Source organism: Ranitomeya imitator, chromosome 3 (assembly GCF_032444005.1).
Source record: "Ranitomeya imitator isolate aRanImi1 chromosome 3, aRanImi1.pri, whole genome shotgun sequence".
In the NCBI taxonomy this organism is placed as follows: Eukaryota; Metazoa; Chordata; class Amphibia; order Anura; family Dendrobatidae; genus Ranitomeya; species Ranitomeya imitator.
Genome location: NC_091284.1, coordinates 95,637,211 through 95,652,252, shown reverse-complemented (window position 1 = coordinate 95,652,252; position 15,042 = coordinate 95,637,211).

Below are 15,042 nucleotides of genomic sequence, written 5' to 3'. Positions count from 1 at the left end.
TGGCTAGGTGAGAGGCTCTGGACTGGGGTCTATGGGGCAACGTTTCTCCTTATGGAGAGTGACATACCATCTCTGGCTTGTCAAGGTAAGGAGGCTTATTCACCGTGCAATGCTCCTCTGGGAAATATAATATGCAAATTGCCTCTTCAGAGAAAAAGAGGACTTAAACTCTATAGCGCCACCTGCTGGAAGTAGCAATCCTACAAGTCACAATCAACCCTTTAACGAGTCGTGCAATATGACTTAGAATAAAAGCCAAATCAGTATCTAAATTCGCAGACACGGTGTTTCGGGCTGTTGGCCCTCGTCAGTGCGAAGCATGAGAACTAATTTGGCTAGATGAGAGGCACTGGACTGGGGTCTAAGGGGTATCGTTTCTCCTTATGGAGACTGACATACCAGGTGGCGCTATAGAGTTTAAGTTCTCTTTTTCTCTGAAGAGGCAATTTGCATATTATATTTCCCAGAGGAGCATATTGAGGAAAGCCTTGCATGGGCTTTATCCAGAAGTCGTCCTCCCCAGCTGGAGCAGGATTCTGTTTTGTAAAGAATGACCGCTCTTTGCAAACCTGCATCGACTATAGCGGTCTTAACCAAATTGAGGTTAATAAATACACCCTGCCTCTCATCTCCGAGTTGTTCAATCGCCTGAGGGGATCAAGACTCTCTACGAAGCTTGACCTATGAGGGGCATGCAACCTGATTCCGATTCACCAGGGAGACAAATTGAAGACGGCGTTCAACACCTGTGATGGACATTACGAGTATCGTATTATACCATTTTATCTCTGCAATGCCTCAGCCGTCTTCCAACAACTGGTAAACGATAGCTTTTGGGATCTCCTCTACACGTGTGTGGTAGTATACCTAAGCGACATCTTGATATTCTCTCTCGATCTGCATACACAGAGGTGGAACGTTCGTTAGGTTCTCTTTCATTTCTAGGTTTCGTCTCCAAGACCAGTTTAAAAATGGATACTGAGAAGGTTTCCGTCGTCCTAAAGTTGTCTCGCCCAGACGGTCTCACGGCTATCCAGCGGTTTCTCAGGTTTGCGAATTGCTATCTTCAATTTATCCTTCATTTTTCCTTCCGGACGGCTCCCATTTCTATCCTGACCCACAAAGAAGACAATCCCAAGCAGTGAACTTCAGAAGCTGAAGATACCTTTGTATTCTTTAAGCAGGCTTTCGCCTCGGCCCCTGTGCTACATCGTCGAAACCATAACAAGCAGTTCATCTTGGAGGTGGATGTTTCCTCCTCAGGGGCTTGTGCCGGCCTGCCAACCAATCCAGCCTGAACCTTCCGGTGCCCATCTTCTCACCAGCTGGTCTCGTCTGCACCTGTGGTACCCATGTTCTTACTCCGCCTACCTGTATCTATTTAACATTCTTTCGGGCTGCCCCAGCTACCCAAGGTCAGTCCTGGATTAGCACCTCGACCACCTCCCTTGTCTCTCCTCGGATCTCGGTATCATATGCTGCTGTGTATCTGAGGTCAGATTGGGTGAGGCTCTTAGTCACGCCCCTCCAGGCCTTCTTTGAGCTCCGGCACAGTGGTTCCACCACCTAGTCCGTTACTATACCATTCTCTGCACCAGGGGTGTCAAACTGCATTCCTCGAGGGCCTCAAACCATGCGTGTTTTCAAGATTTCCTTAGCATTGCACAAGGTGCTGGAATCATTCTATGCAGGTGATTAAATTATCACCTGTGCAATGCAAGGAAATCCTGAAAACATGACCTGTTTGCAGCCCTCGAGGAATGCAGTTTGACACTCCTGCTCTGCACAGCTCCCCCACACATCATCCACTTCTCTGCACAGCCCCTCCAGTACACATCATCCCCTTCTTTGCACAGCCCTCCAGTACTATTACTCCCCATGTCGGAAAGGGGTTAAAGACCAAGACCCCGATTTATCAAGAACGGAGTATTTCTCTCCAGTTTTGATGAGTGGGCATGCAGGAGTCACTGGCACCTGATTAATTTACTGATGCCTCTTAATGGTCAGGAATAGCTTAAAAAATGTGTGCACCTTGCCACAAATCTTATTCTAGTTATGAACTGGAGTAAAATTTCTGGCATAAGGTACCCCACGGCTCTTCATAAATTATCTTGCCCCAGCTCTGCTCATTGAAAACGCAAAAAGTCACAATATTTTTTGCAAGTCTGCATTGTGCCAAAAAATTGCAACTTTTCAAAAATTTGATGCAATCACTTTTATGAAATGGGGCTCCCTTCCTACATTACACTGCAAAAGTATTTTATCCTTCCATATATCAAAAATATGAATGCAGTTGTACAATGACCAATGTTGTGAAAAGGTTCAAGAAAGCGGGAGAGCATGAGCTTATATGTTCACATTCGCGTCTTTGGACCCAGCGTTGTCGCCGCAATGCAAGACGGATGTGAAACGCACGCAAAAACGCATTGTTTTGTGACGCATGCATCCATTTTTGGCTTGATTTTGGACGCAAAAAAAAATGCAACTTGCTGCGTCCTCTGCGCCCTGACGCTTGCGCCAAAAATGACGCATGCGTCAAAAAACGCAAGACAACGCATTTCCATGCGCCCCCATGTTAAATATAGGGGCGCATGACGCATGCATCGCTATGCGTCACCAAACCTGCGCCCGACGCAACGCAAATGTGAACTACATGTTGCATTTCTGCAACACAACACATGCAACGAAAAAACGCATGCGTCGTCAAAACGCATGCAAAAAAATGCGTGCGTTTTTAATGTTAAGTATAGGAAAAAAACGCATGCGTTTTTTTGCGCAAAAACGCAAATGTGAAACCAGCCTTAGTTAGCAGTGTGTCTGCCAACATGCAGCAAGCAGGAGAATTATGAACTGTGGCAGGATTGCAAGTAAATAGTCATCCATGGAGAGTCATCCTGTACCTGAATGCGGGAGGGAACCCCATCTCTTTCTTCTGCATGAGTAGTTGATCTTAATGCTTAATGCTTATTATACTATTTAGTCTCATGCAGGTTTGTTCCTACTTGGATCAATTATTGTGCAATACCGCTTATATGTGTATCCGACTGGCACTCCTACTATTTATACTACTAGCATTTTTCCCACTTGGGATATATTTACTCATTTTCTATGTGCCAGTATAGTTACCTTTTGGATTGTTTGCACTATGCACTTTATGATATTTCTTGTTTGTTATTCTGAGTCTTGATTAACTAGGCAGTATTTAGTATTGCATTTGTCTGTATTTTCTACACACATCTTCAATGTGTATTTATTGTTCACATTTTGTGTATACTCTGCCTGAGGTTATTATCTTATATCCTGTTTCCTGCTTGCGGCACTAGGATGTTGTCTTATCTTTTCTATATTGTGTCATCATACCACCTAATATTTTTATGCTGTTTTTAATTTGTGTACAATAAAGTTTATATTATATTTATATAGCTCTTGGGCCTAGTTGTTTTTTTTTGGTTTCCACGCAGTATATAACACAGCCCACGCAGTATCTAACACTGGCCACGTAGTATATAACACTGGCCACGCAGTATATAACACAGCCCACACAGTATCTAACACTGGCCAGGTAGTATATAACACTGGCCACGCACTATATAACACAGCCCACGCAGTATCTAACACTGGCCACGTAGTATCTAACACTGGCCACGCAGTATATAGCACAGCCCACGCAGTATCTAACACTGGCCAGGTAGTATATAACACTGCCCACGCAGTATATAACACAGCCCACGCAGTATCTAACACTGGCCACGTAGTATCTAACACTGGCCACGTAGTATATAACACTGGCCACGCAGTATATAGCACAGCCCACACAGTATCTAACACTGGCCACGTAGTATATAGCAGTCACGCAGTATATAACACAGCCCACGTAGTATATAGCAGTGTGAGCACAATATCCCTGTAAAAAAAAATAATTAAAATAAAAATTAGTTATATACTCACCCTCCGGCGTCCAGCGAAGCTGTGTCGATGCGCGCGCGGCTGCCTCCAGCTTCCGTTCCCAGGATGCATTGCAAAATTACCCAGATGACTTAGCGGTCTCACGAGACCGCTAAGTCTTCTGGGTAATTTTGCAATGCATCTCTGGGAACGGAAGTTGGCGGCAGCGGCGCGCACCTCGGCGGATGACGGAAGGTGAGAATAGCATTTTTTTTGTTATTATTTTTAACATTAGATCTTTTTACTATTGATGCTGCATACGCAGCATCAATAGTAAAAAGTTGGTCACACAGGGTCAATAGCAGCGTTAATGGAGTGTGTTACCCACAGCATAACGCTGTCCGTTAATGCTGTCATTAACCCTGTGTGAGCGCTGACTGGACGGGAGTAGGGAAGGACTAATTCTCAGCCGGGCTGTGGCCATCGCTGATTGGTCGCAGCAGCCAGGACAGGCAGCTGGTGAGACCAATCAGCGACGCGGGATTTCCGTGACGGAAGTTGCAGACAGACAGACAGACAGAAGTACCCCTGAGACAATTATATATATACCGTAGATACTAAGAAAGAATATCTCATGGTAGCACAAAAGGTTGCTCTCCTCTTAAATCCCTGCAGCTAATTATTGCCCTCTGAGAACGCGCAAAGTATGAGACCAATGAGGCCAAGGATTGGCTGCAGCGAGTGCACGTGAATGTATGTCAGGTCACTGAAGCAAAAACAAAACAGAAAAGCAGTGACCACCAGACAGTTTACTAAGGGGATTTCACAAATGAGTAATGTTTAGTATTTATCCAAAAATGGTTTAATGCTTTATTGGCTGGTATTGAATTAATCCAAAAATCGACCACAGTTTGTGAAGTTCCAGTCTATGGACTTGGCTTATAAAGAGCAAAACATTTTCATTGTATTCTAATAATGAAAAAACTGTGGGAGAGGAATGGCAGCAAGCGCTTGTACAGTGTCAGCTATTTCTAATGCATTCTGACATCCTATTTATAGTTCATTGTATGAGGGTGACAGTGTCAAGAGGAAACGCGGCATGAGAAGGAAGCTTGCAAACCTTCCTTGCCCTGGTATACATATGTACGTGTGAACATATACAGCATACACATATATAATTATGGTATCTACATGTCATTGACCCCATTGATGTTGAATCATGCACATCACAAATACATAATCTACTACCTCTTAGTAAGCATTTCTATCTGTAAGGCCTCTTTCAGACGTCAGTGTCTCCGGTACGTGTAGTGACAGTTTTCTCACGTACCGGAGACACTGACACACGTAGACCCATTCAAAAGAATGGGTCTATGCACATGTCTCCATGTTTTTACGGACCGTGTGTCCCTGTTGAAAACACGGAGACATGTCCGTTTTTCACCGGCAGCACGTACCGCACACGTGCACACGGAGAACAGTGTGCACTCTCCTCCGTGTGCACGTACCACCCGCAGGAGAGACAGCGCTACAGTTAAGCGCTGTCCCCCCCCGCGTGCGGTGCTGAATCCAGAATTCATCCCTTCTTCCCAGCAGCATATGCTGGAAAGAAGGGATGAATCATCTTTTTTTTTTCTTTCCCCTTAAAAATAAAGTTAACGCGTCCCCTCCCGCCTCCCATCCCCTATGCGCGTCCCCCCCGGCTGGCCAGGAAATACTCACCTAGCTCCCGCAATGTCTCCTCTCTCCTCTCAGCGGCTGCAGACTGTGCTGTGTGAGCGGTCACGTGGTCCCGCTCATTACAGTGGGGGAATATGTGCATATTCCTCACTGTAATTAGCGGTCCCACATGACCGCTCACACAGGAGAAGCTGCCAGCGCTGAGAGGAGAGAGGAGACATTGCGGGAGCTAGGTGAGTATTTCTATGCAAGGGGCCGGGCGGCGCACGAGGGATGGGAGGGGGGAGTCACACGCAAATTTTATTTTTAACAAAAAAAAAAAAAAAAATGATCTTTCATCTCTTCTCTCCTGCGGGGGAGAAGAGATGAATGCGGCTTCAGCACCGCATAGGGGGGACAGCGCTTAGTGTAGCGCTGTCTCCCCTGCACGGTCCGTGTTGTCCTCAGGCGGCACACGGATGCCGCACGTGTGCCACACTGATGTGCTACGTGAGCACACGGACACACGGACACAGATAATTCTGGTACCGATTTCTCCGGTACCGGAATTATCTGGACGTCTGAAAGAGGCCTAAGTAGACCCCAACTACTGCATTTCTAGATATGCAACTTTCCTAAATGTGATGTATATAATTGCAAATTTGTTTACTCCTTGAGGGTTTTACTATTACTATATAAAGATCTACTTGCGGTCAGTAAATTACCACATTTTTGGCAAGCATTTATATGTTTTCGAAGAGCTGTAAAAAGTAAGCCATTGTTAGACAACACTGGGTGGCTTATCTCCTAAAAGAAAAAAAGGATATCTGGAAATTGAATAAAAATTAAGGAAATTACCTTCTAAATTATTTAACTAATGTGAGGTAGTGAGGAGGATCATATACGAGGGTCATTATGTCCTCCCCCCAGGATGTGCAAAGAAACATACTGAAACCACTGGAGAGCATTGTAATTGCAACCACAAGTGTGGTTACAATACAAAGTAAAAGAGAGTGTATACTATCTTGCCAAGTGCCAGGCTATTTGACCAAAGTCAGATTTAAGACAACCAGACATGGGCTTTTATTTTATGAGAGATCTGTAGGATGGTAGTGGGACGGATCTCTCCCTCCACTTCAGGTCCTGGGAGTAGCGCCGTGTCCACAATTCCCATTTAATCTGCCATTTAAGGTTTGGGTATATCAGTATTGTGTTTTGCAAGCAACAGGGCAGGAGCTCTGTGCAGGCCTGTCAGAGTAAACTAAACACGGACCAGAGACTTGAGCAAGCCATTACCGCACCCACGGATTATACGTAGGTGCAGAAGTCCATAGCAATGGACTGACACAGACATTCCGGCTCTAAACCAGAGGATAAAGTTTCGATTTGTTTGTAAGTTGGAAAATAAAGTTGTTTAAATTGAATTTTCTTGGGTCACTGCCTCATTGCTACACGGACACAAAAGCTGGTGTCTGATCTAATACTGGAGATACCTTGGGGTGCTGAGATAAGAATAAGTTGTTCACACTGCAGTCCACTATGTCTGTCTGATCTAATCCTGGAGATACCAGGGGTGCTGAGGTAAGAAGAGGCTGCTCATACTGCTGTCCACCCTCTGTATCTATTCTTTTTTTTTTTTTCCAATAATGCTTTTATTAAACTTTTTTGACAATACAGATATAAAATTTAGATAAAACACACACAAAAAAAAAAAAAAAAGGGGAATACAATTTGCACATTCTTGTATCAATCAGTAAGTAAATAAAATAATTTGCCTAAACATAACAAAGAAATAAAAAAAAAAAAAAAAAAAGGGGGGGGGGGAGGGGGAGAAGAACACATGAGGGAAATGAAGGAAGGGGGAAGGGGGAAGAGCACACGGCTTCTGTATCTATTCTAATACTGGAAATACAAGGTGCACATGTAAGAAGAGGCTGCTCACACTGCTGTCCACCCTGTGTGTCTAATCTAATAATGGAAATACAAGGTACACAGGTAAGAAGAGTCTGCTCACACTGCTGTCCACCCTGTGTATCTGATCTAAAACTAGAAATACAAGGTACACAGGTAAGAAGAGTCTGCTCACACTGCTGTCTACCCTGTGTATCTGATATAAATCTAGAAATACAAGGTGTACAGATAAGAAGAGTCTGCTCACACTGCTGTCCATCCTGTGTATCTGATCTAAAACTAGAAATACAAGGTACACAGGTAAGAAGAGGCTGCTCACACTGCTGTCCACCCTGTGTATCTGATATAAAACTAGAAATACAAGGTGCACAGATAAGAAGAGTCTGCTCACACTGCTGTCCATCGTGTGTTGTGAATTCTGTGGTCAAGCTCCCTCCTGTGGTCATGAGTGGTACTTCGGCTGGTTCTGTCCATGAGCTTCATCTGGTGGATGTGAGTGGGGCTGCCTTTTCCTTTGGGGAATTTCTCTGAGGCAAGGTAGGCTTATTTTTCTATCTTCAGGGCTAGCTAGTTTCTCAGGCTGTGCCCGAGGCGCCTAGGTCTAGTCAGGAGCGCTCCACGGCTACCTCTAGTGTGGTGTGATAGGATTAGGGATTGCGGTCAGCAGAGTTCCCACGTCTCAGAGCTCGTCCTATGTTATTAGTAACTATCAGGTCACTTTGTGTGCTCTTAACCACCAGGTCCATTGTGTTTCTGAATCACCAGTTCATAACAGTACTGGAGGCCCAAAGTACTAATGCTTCTCAATAGAGGGAAAAGAGAAGTTCTGAGACCATTTTTTTTTCTCTGCACTGTGTTTTGTCTTTCTTTTCCCCTAGACATTTGGGTGGTTCAGGACACAGGTGTAGTGATGGACATTAAAGGTCTGTCTTCTTGTGTGGATCATCTCACTGCAAGAGTACAAAATATTCAAGACTTTGTGGTTCAGTATTCTATGTTAGAACCTAGAATTCCTATTCCTGATTTGTTTTCTGGAGATAGAGCTAAGTTTCTGAGTTTTAAAAATAATTGTAAACTATTTCTGGCTTTGAAACCCCGCTCCCCTGGTGACCCAGTTCAACAAGTTAAGATTATTATTTCTTTATTACGTGGCGACCCTCAAGACTGGGCATTTTCCCTTGCGCCAGGAGATCCTGCATTATGTAATATTGATGCGTTTTTTCTGGTGCTCGGATTGCTTTATGATTAACCTAATTCAGTGGATCAGGCAGAGAAAAATTTGCTGGCTCTGTGTCAGGGTCAGGATGAGGTAGAGATATATTGTCAGAAGTTTAGGAAGTGGTCTGTGCTCACTCAATGGAATGAATGTGCGCTGGCAGCAATTAACAGAAAGGGTCTCTCTGAAGCCCTTAAGGATGTCATGGTGGGATTTCCTATGCCTGCTGGTCTGAATGAGTCTATGTCTTTGGCCATTCAGATCGATCGACGCTTACGTGAGCGTAAAACTGTGCACCATTTGGCGGTATTATCTGAACATAAACCTGAGCCTATGCAATGTGATAGGACTTTGACCAGAGCTGAACGGCAAGAACACAGACGTCGGAATGGGCTGTGTTTTTACTGTGGTGATTCCACTCATGCTATTTCCGATTGTCCTAAGCACACTAAGCGGTTCGCTAGGTCTGCCACCATTGGTACGGTACAGTCGAAATTTCTTTTGTCCGTTACTTTGATCTGCTCTTTGTCGTCTTATTCTGTCATGGCATTTGTGGATTCAGGCGCTGCCCTGAATTTGATGGACTTGGAGTTTGCTAGGCGCTGTGGGTTTTTCTTGGAGCCCTTGCAGTATCCCATTCCCCTGAGAGGAATTGATGCTACGCCTTTGGCCAAGAATAAGCCTCAGTACTGGACCCAACTGACCATGTGCATGGCTCCTGCACACCAGGAGGATATTCGCTTTTTGGTGTTGCATAATCTGCATGATGTGGTCGTGTTGGGGTTGCCATGGCTACAAGTCCATAACCCAGTATTGGATTGGAAATCTATGTCTGTGTCCAGCTGGGGTTGTCAGGGGGTGCATGGTGATGTTCCATTTCTGTCTATTTCGTCATCCACCCCTTCTGAGGTCCCAGAGTTCTTGTCGGATTACCGGGATGTATTTGATGAGCCCAAGTCCAGTGCCCTACCTCCGCATAGGGATTGCGATTGTGCTATCAATTTGATTCCTGGTAGTAAGTTTCCTAAAAGTCGACTGTTTAATTTGTCTGTGCCTGAGCACGCCGCTATGCGGAGTTACGTAAAGGAATCCTTGGAGAAGGGTCATATTCGCCCGTCGTCGTCACCATTGGGAGCAGGGTTCTTTTTTGTGGCCAAGAAGGATGGTTCGCTGAGACCTTGTATTGATTACTGCCTTCTAAATAAAATCACAGTCAAATTTCAGTACCCCTTGCCGCTGCTGTCTGATTTGTTTGCTCGGATTAAGGGGGCTAGTTGGTTCACCAAGATAGATCTTCGTGGTGCGTATAATCTTGTGCGTATTAACAGGGCGATGAATGGAAAACAGCATTTAATACGCCCGAGGGCCATTTTGAGTACCTGGTTATGCCATTCGGGCTTTCCAATGCTCCATCAGTATTTCAGTCCTTTATGCATGACATCTTCCGAGAGTACCTGGATAAATTCCTGATTGTATACTTGGATGATATTTTGGTCTTCTCGGATGGTTGGGAGTCTCACGTGAAGCAGGTTAGAATGGTGTTCCAGGTCCTGCGTGCTAATTCTTTGTTTGTGAAGGGGTCAAAGTGTCTCTTTGGTGTTCAGAAGGTTTGTTTTTGGGTTTCATTTTTTCCCCTTCTACTATTGAGATGGACCCTGTTAAAGTTCAGGCCATTTATGAGTGGACTCAGCCAACATCTCTGAAGTGTCTGCAAAAGTTCCTGGGCTTTGCTAATTTTTATCGTCGCTTCATCAATAATTTTTCTAGTATTGCTAAACCGTTGACTGATTTAACCAAGAAGGGTGCTGATGTGGTCAATTGGTCTTCTGCTGCTGTGGAAGCTTTTCAGGAGTTGAAGTGTCGTTTTTCTTCTGCCCCTGTGTTGTGCCAGCCAGATGTTTCGCTCCCGTTCCAGGTCGAGGTTGATGCTTCTGAGATTGGAGCAGGGGCTGTTTTGTCGCAGAGAAGTTCTGATGGCTCGGTGATGAAACCATGTGCCTTCTTTTCCAGGAAGTTTTCGCCTGCTGAGCGTAATTATGATGTTGGCAATCGAGAGTTGCTGGCCATGAAGTGGGCATTCGAGGAGTGGCGTCATTGGCTTGAAGGAGCTAAGCATCGCGTGGTGGTCTTGACTGATCACAAGAACTTGACTTATCTCGAGTCTGCCAAACGGTTGAATACTAGACAGGCTCGTTGGTCGCTGTTTTTCTCCCGTTTTGACTTTGTGGTTTCGTACCTTCCGGGCTCTAAGAATGTGAAGGCGGATGCACTTTCTAGGAGTTTTGTGCCCGACTCTCCGGGTTTGTCTGAGCCGGCGGGTATTCTCAAAGAGGGGGTAATTTTGTCTGCCATCTCCCCTGATTTGCGGCGGGTGCTGCAAAAATTTCAGGCTAATAGACCTGACCGTTGCCCAGCGGAGAAACTGTTTGTCCCTGATAAATGGACGAGTAGAGTTATCTCTGAGGTTCATTGTTCGGTGTTGGCTGGTCATCCTGGAATCTTTGGTACCAGAGATTTGGTGGCTAGATCCTTTTGGTGGCCGTCTCTGTCGCGGGATTTGCGTTCATTTGTGCAGTCCTGTGGGATTTGTGCTCGGGCTAAGCCCTGCTGTTCTCGTGCCAGTGGGTTGCTTTTGCCCTTGCCAGTCCCGAAGAGGCCCTAGACACATTTCTCTATGGATTTTATTTCGGATCTCCCCGTCTCTCAAAAGATGTCGGTCATTTGGGTGGTTTGTGATCGCTTCTCTAAGATGGTCTATTTGGTACCCTTGTCTAAATTGCCTTCCTCCTCTGATTTGGTGCCATTGTTTTTCCAACATGTGGTTCGTTTACATGGCATTCCGGAGAACATCGTTTCTGACAGAGGTTCCCAGTTTGTTTCGAGGTTTTGGCGAGCCTTTTGTGCTAGGATGGGCATTGATTTGTCTTCTTCCTCGGCTTTCCATCCTCAGACAAATGGCCAAACTGAACGAACCAATCAGACCTTGGAAACATATCTGAGATGTTTTGTTTCTGCTGATCAGGATGATTGGGTGTCCTTTTTGCCTTTGGCTGAGTTCGCCCTTAATAATCGGGCCAGCTCGGCTACTTTGGTTTCGCCGTTTTTCTGCAATTCTGGTTTCCATCCTCGTTTCTCTTCAGGGCAGGTTGAGTCTTCGGACTGTCCTGGTGTGGATACTGTGGTGGATAGGTTGCAGCAGATTTGGACTCATGTAGTGGACAATTTGACATTGTCCCAGGAGAAGGCTCAACGTTTCGCTAACCGCAGGCGCTGTGTGGGTCCCCGACTTCGTGTTGGGGATTTGGTTTGGTTGTCGTCTCGTTATATTCCTATGAAAGTTTCCTCTCCTAAGTTTAAGCCACGTTTCATTGGTCCGTATAGGATTTCTGAGGTTCTTAATCCTGTGTCTTTTCGTTTGACCCTTCCAGCTTCTTTTTCCATCCATAATGTATTCCATAGGTCATTGTTGCGGAGATACGTGGCACCTGTGGTTCCATCCGTTGATCCTCCTGCTCCGGTTTTGGTTGAGGGGGAGTTGGAGTATATAGTGGAGAAGATTTTGGATTCTCGTATTTCGAGACGGAAACTCCAGTACCTGGTTAAGTGGAAGGGTTATGGTCAGGAAGATAATTCCTGGGTCTTTGCCTCTGATGTTCATGCTGCCGATCTGGTTCGTGCCTTTCATTTGGCTCATCCTGGTCGGCCTGGGGGCTCTGGTGAGGATTCGGTGACCCCTCCTCAAGGGGGGGGTACTGTTGTGAATTCTGTGGTCAAGCTCCCTCCTGTGGTCATGAGTGGTACTTCGGCTGGTTCTGTCCATGAGCTTCATCTGGTGGATGTGAGTGGGGCTGCGGCTTCTGAGTTTCCTTCTTCAGGTGATGAGGTTAGGTCGTTAGGTGCTGCTCTATTTAACTCCACCTAGTTCTTTGTTCCTGGCCTCCAGTCAATGTTCCAGTATTGGTCTTGCTCTCTCCTGAATCGTCTTGTGGCCTGTCTGCCCTGCATAAGCTAAGTTCTGCTTGTGTTTATTTTGTTTGCTATTTTTTCTGTCCAGCTTGCTATATTGGTTTTTCTTGCTTGCTGGAAGCTCTGGGACGCAGAGGAAGCACCTCCGTGCCGTTAGTCGGTACGGAGGGTCTTTTTGCGCCCTCTGCGTGGTTGTTTGTAGGTTTTTGTGCTGACCGCAAAGCTATCTTTACTATCCTCGGTCTATTCAGTAAGTCGGGCCTCACTTTGCTAATACCTATTTCATCTCTGTGTTTGTATTTTCATCTTTACTCACAGTCATTATATGTGGGGGGCTGCCTTTTCCTTTGGGGAATTTCTCTGAGGCAAGGTAGGCTTATTTTTCTATCTTCAGGGCTAGCTAGTTTCTCAGGCTGTACCCGAGGCGCCTAGGTCTGGTCAGGAGCGCTCCACGGCTACCTCTAGTGTGGTGTGATAGGATTAGGGATTACGGTCAGCAGAGTTCCCACGTCTCAGAGCTCGTCCTATGTTATTAGTAACTATCAGGTCACTTTGTGTGCTCTTAACCACCAGGTCCATTGTGTTTCTGAATCACCAGTTCATAACACCTGTGTATCTGATCTAAAACTAGAAATACAAGGTACACAGGTAAGAAGAGTCTGCTCACACTGCTGTCCACCCTGTGTATCTGATATGAATCTAGAAATACAAGGTGCACAGATAAGAAGAGTCTGCTCACACTCCTGTCCATCCTGTGTATCTGATCTAAAACTAGAAATACAAGGTACACCGGTAAGAAGAGGCTGCTCACACTGCTGTCCACCCTGTGTATCTGATATAAAACTAGAAATACAAGGTGCACAGATAAGAAGAGTCTGCTCACACTGCTGTCCATCCTGTGCATCTGATCTAAAACTAGAAATACAAGGTACACAGGTAAGAAGAGGCTGCTCACACTGCTGTCCACCCTGTGTATCTGATATAAAACTAGAAATACAAGGTACACAGGTAAGAAGAGGCTGCTCACACTGCTGTCCACCCTGTGTACCTGATCTAATACAGGAAATACAAGGTACACCGGTAAGAAGAGGCTGCTCACACTGCTGTCCACCCTGTGTATGTGATATAAAACTAGAAATACAAGGTACGCATATAAGAGTCTGCTCACACTGCTGTCCGCCCCGTGTACCTGATCTATAACTGGAAATACAAGGTACACAGGTAAGAAGAGGCTGCTCACACTGCTGTCTTTCTTGTTTTTATTCTCTAATACTGGAGCTTCCAAGTGTGCTTCACACTGCTTTTTTCTCCGTTGAAGTAATGTCTCCTGAAAATAACTTGTATCATGCACTGTTACGTGGAATTTTTTTTACCCATGTTTTTGGTACATTATATGGTGTCAAAACGCAATCTTGTCCCACAAGAAAACAGGCCTTCATATGGCTGTCAAGAGAAAAAAAAGATGCACCTCTTGCAAAAGAAGGGGAGGAAAAAACAAAAGCGCAAGAACAGAAATTGGTCCTTTCACAAAGGAACAATTCTGTGCATCAAATAAAAGAAACATCACTTTCTCCTCATCTGATTGCATTCAATGGGACATAAAAGTCCATACCCAAAAACTTTAGGTTATGTGCACACAGTTTTCTCATGTATTCAAAAACCTCTCTTTTTTTTTTCAAGCAGAAACCGCTTCAGATAACGTTCCTTTTTGGTGGAGTTTTTGCTGGAATTTGTCATCACCTAAATTATTTTGTGAAGTGGTTTTGACGATGTGTTGGAAGTGTTCTTTGCAGCTTTTTGATTTGACAGTGCCTAGTTTTTAATCTGCTTCAAAGCAGTGACATGCACCAAGAATTTTTGAAAAACCATTTCATGATGTAAAAAAAACCTCCTCATATGAACAATAGTGCGGATTTCCCATAGAAATTAATTGGAAAAGTTTTCCAGGAGCATTTGAAAGCATTTTTGAGCAGAATATTAGAGAGAGGATAACAAAAAAATTGCATACTGTCGAAGATGGCTCCATGAAGATTAGCGTTGAACTTCCTACAGTATATCATCATTTGGTTCTTCTTCTGGGCAGATTATTTGTCTATGTTGATGGGCCTCTAGAAGTATTACTGGAGTAAACACTGACAACTTTCTCCCAATGACTTGTGGATTGGTCTCCATGTGAAATATATTATTGTCTTTGTCTTGATGTAAAGTGTGAAATCTTGGGAAAATCAGTATGTAACATATGCAGATTTTGCTGAAGTAAAATTTGTAGCAAATCTTCCACGTGTAAATATACCCTTCGGTTAGACTGATTGGATTCAACAAACCTGTTCTACCGGCCATGATTACCGAGGGAACATTATTGATACTGCAGTCATTTCATTAACAGCAATATCAGACAATGAACA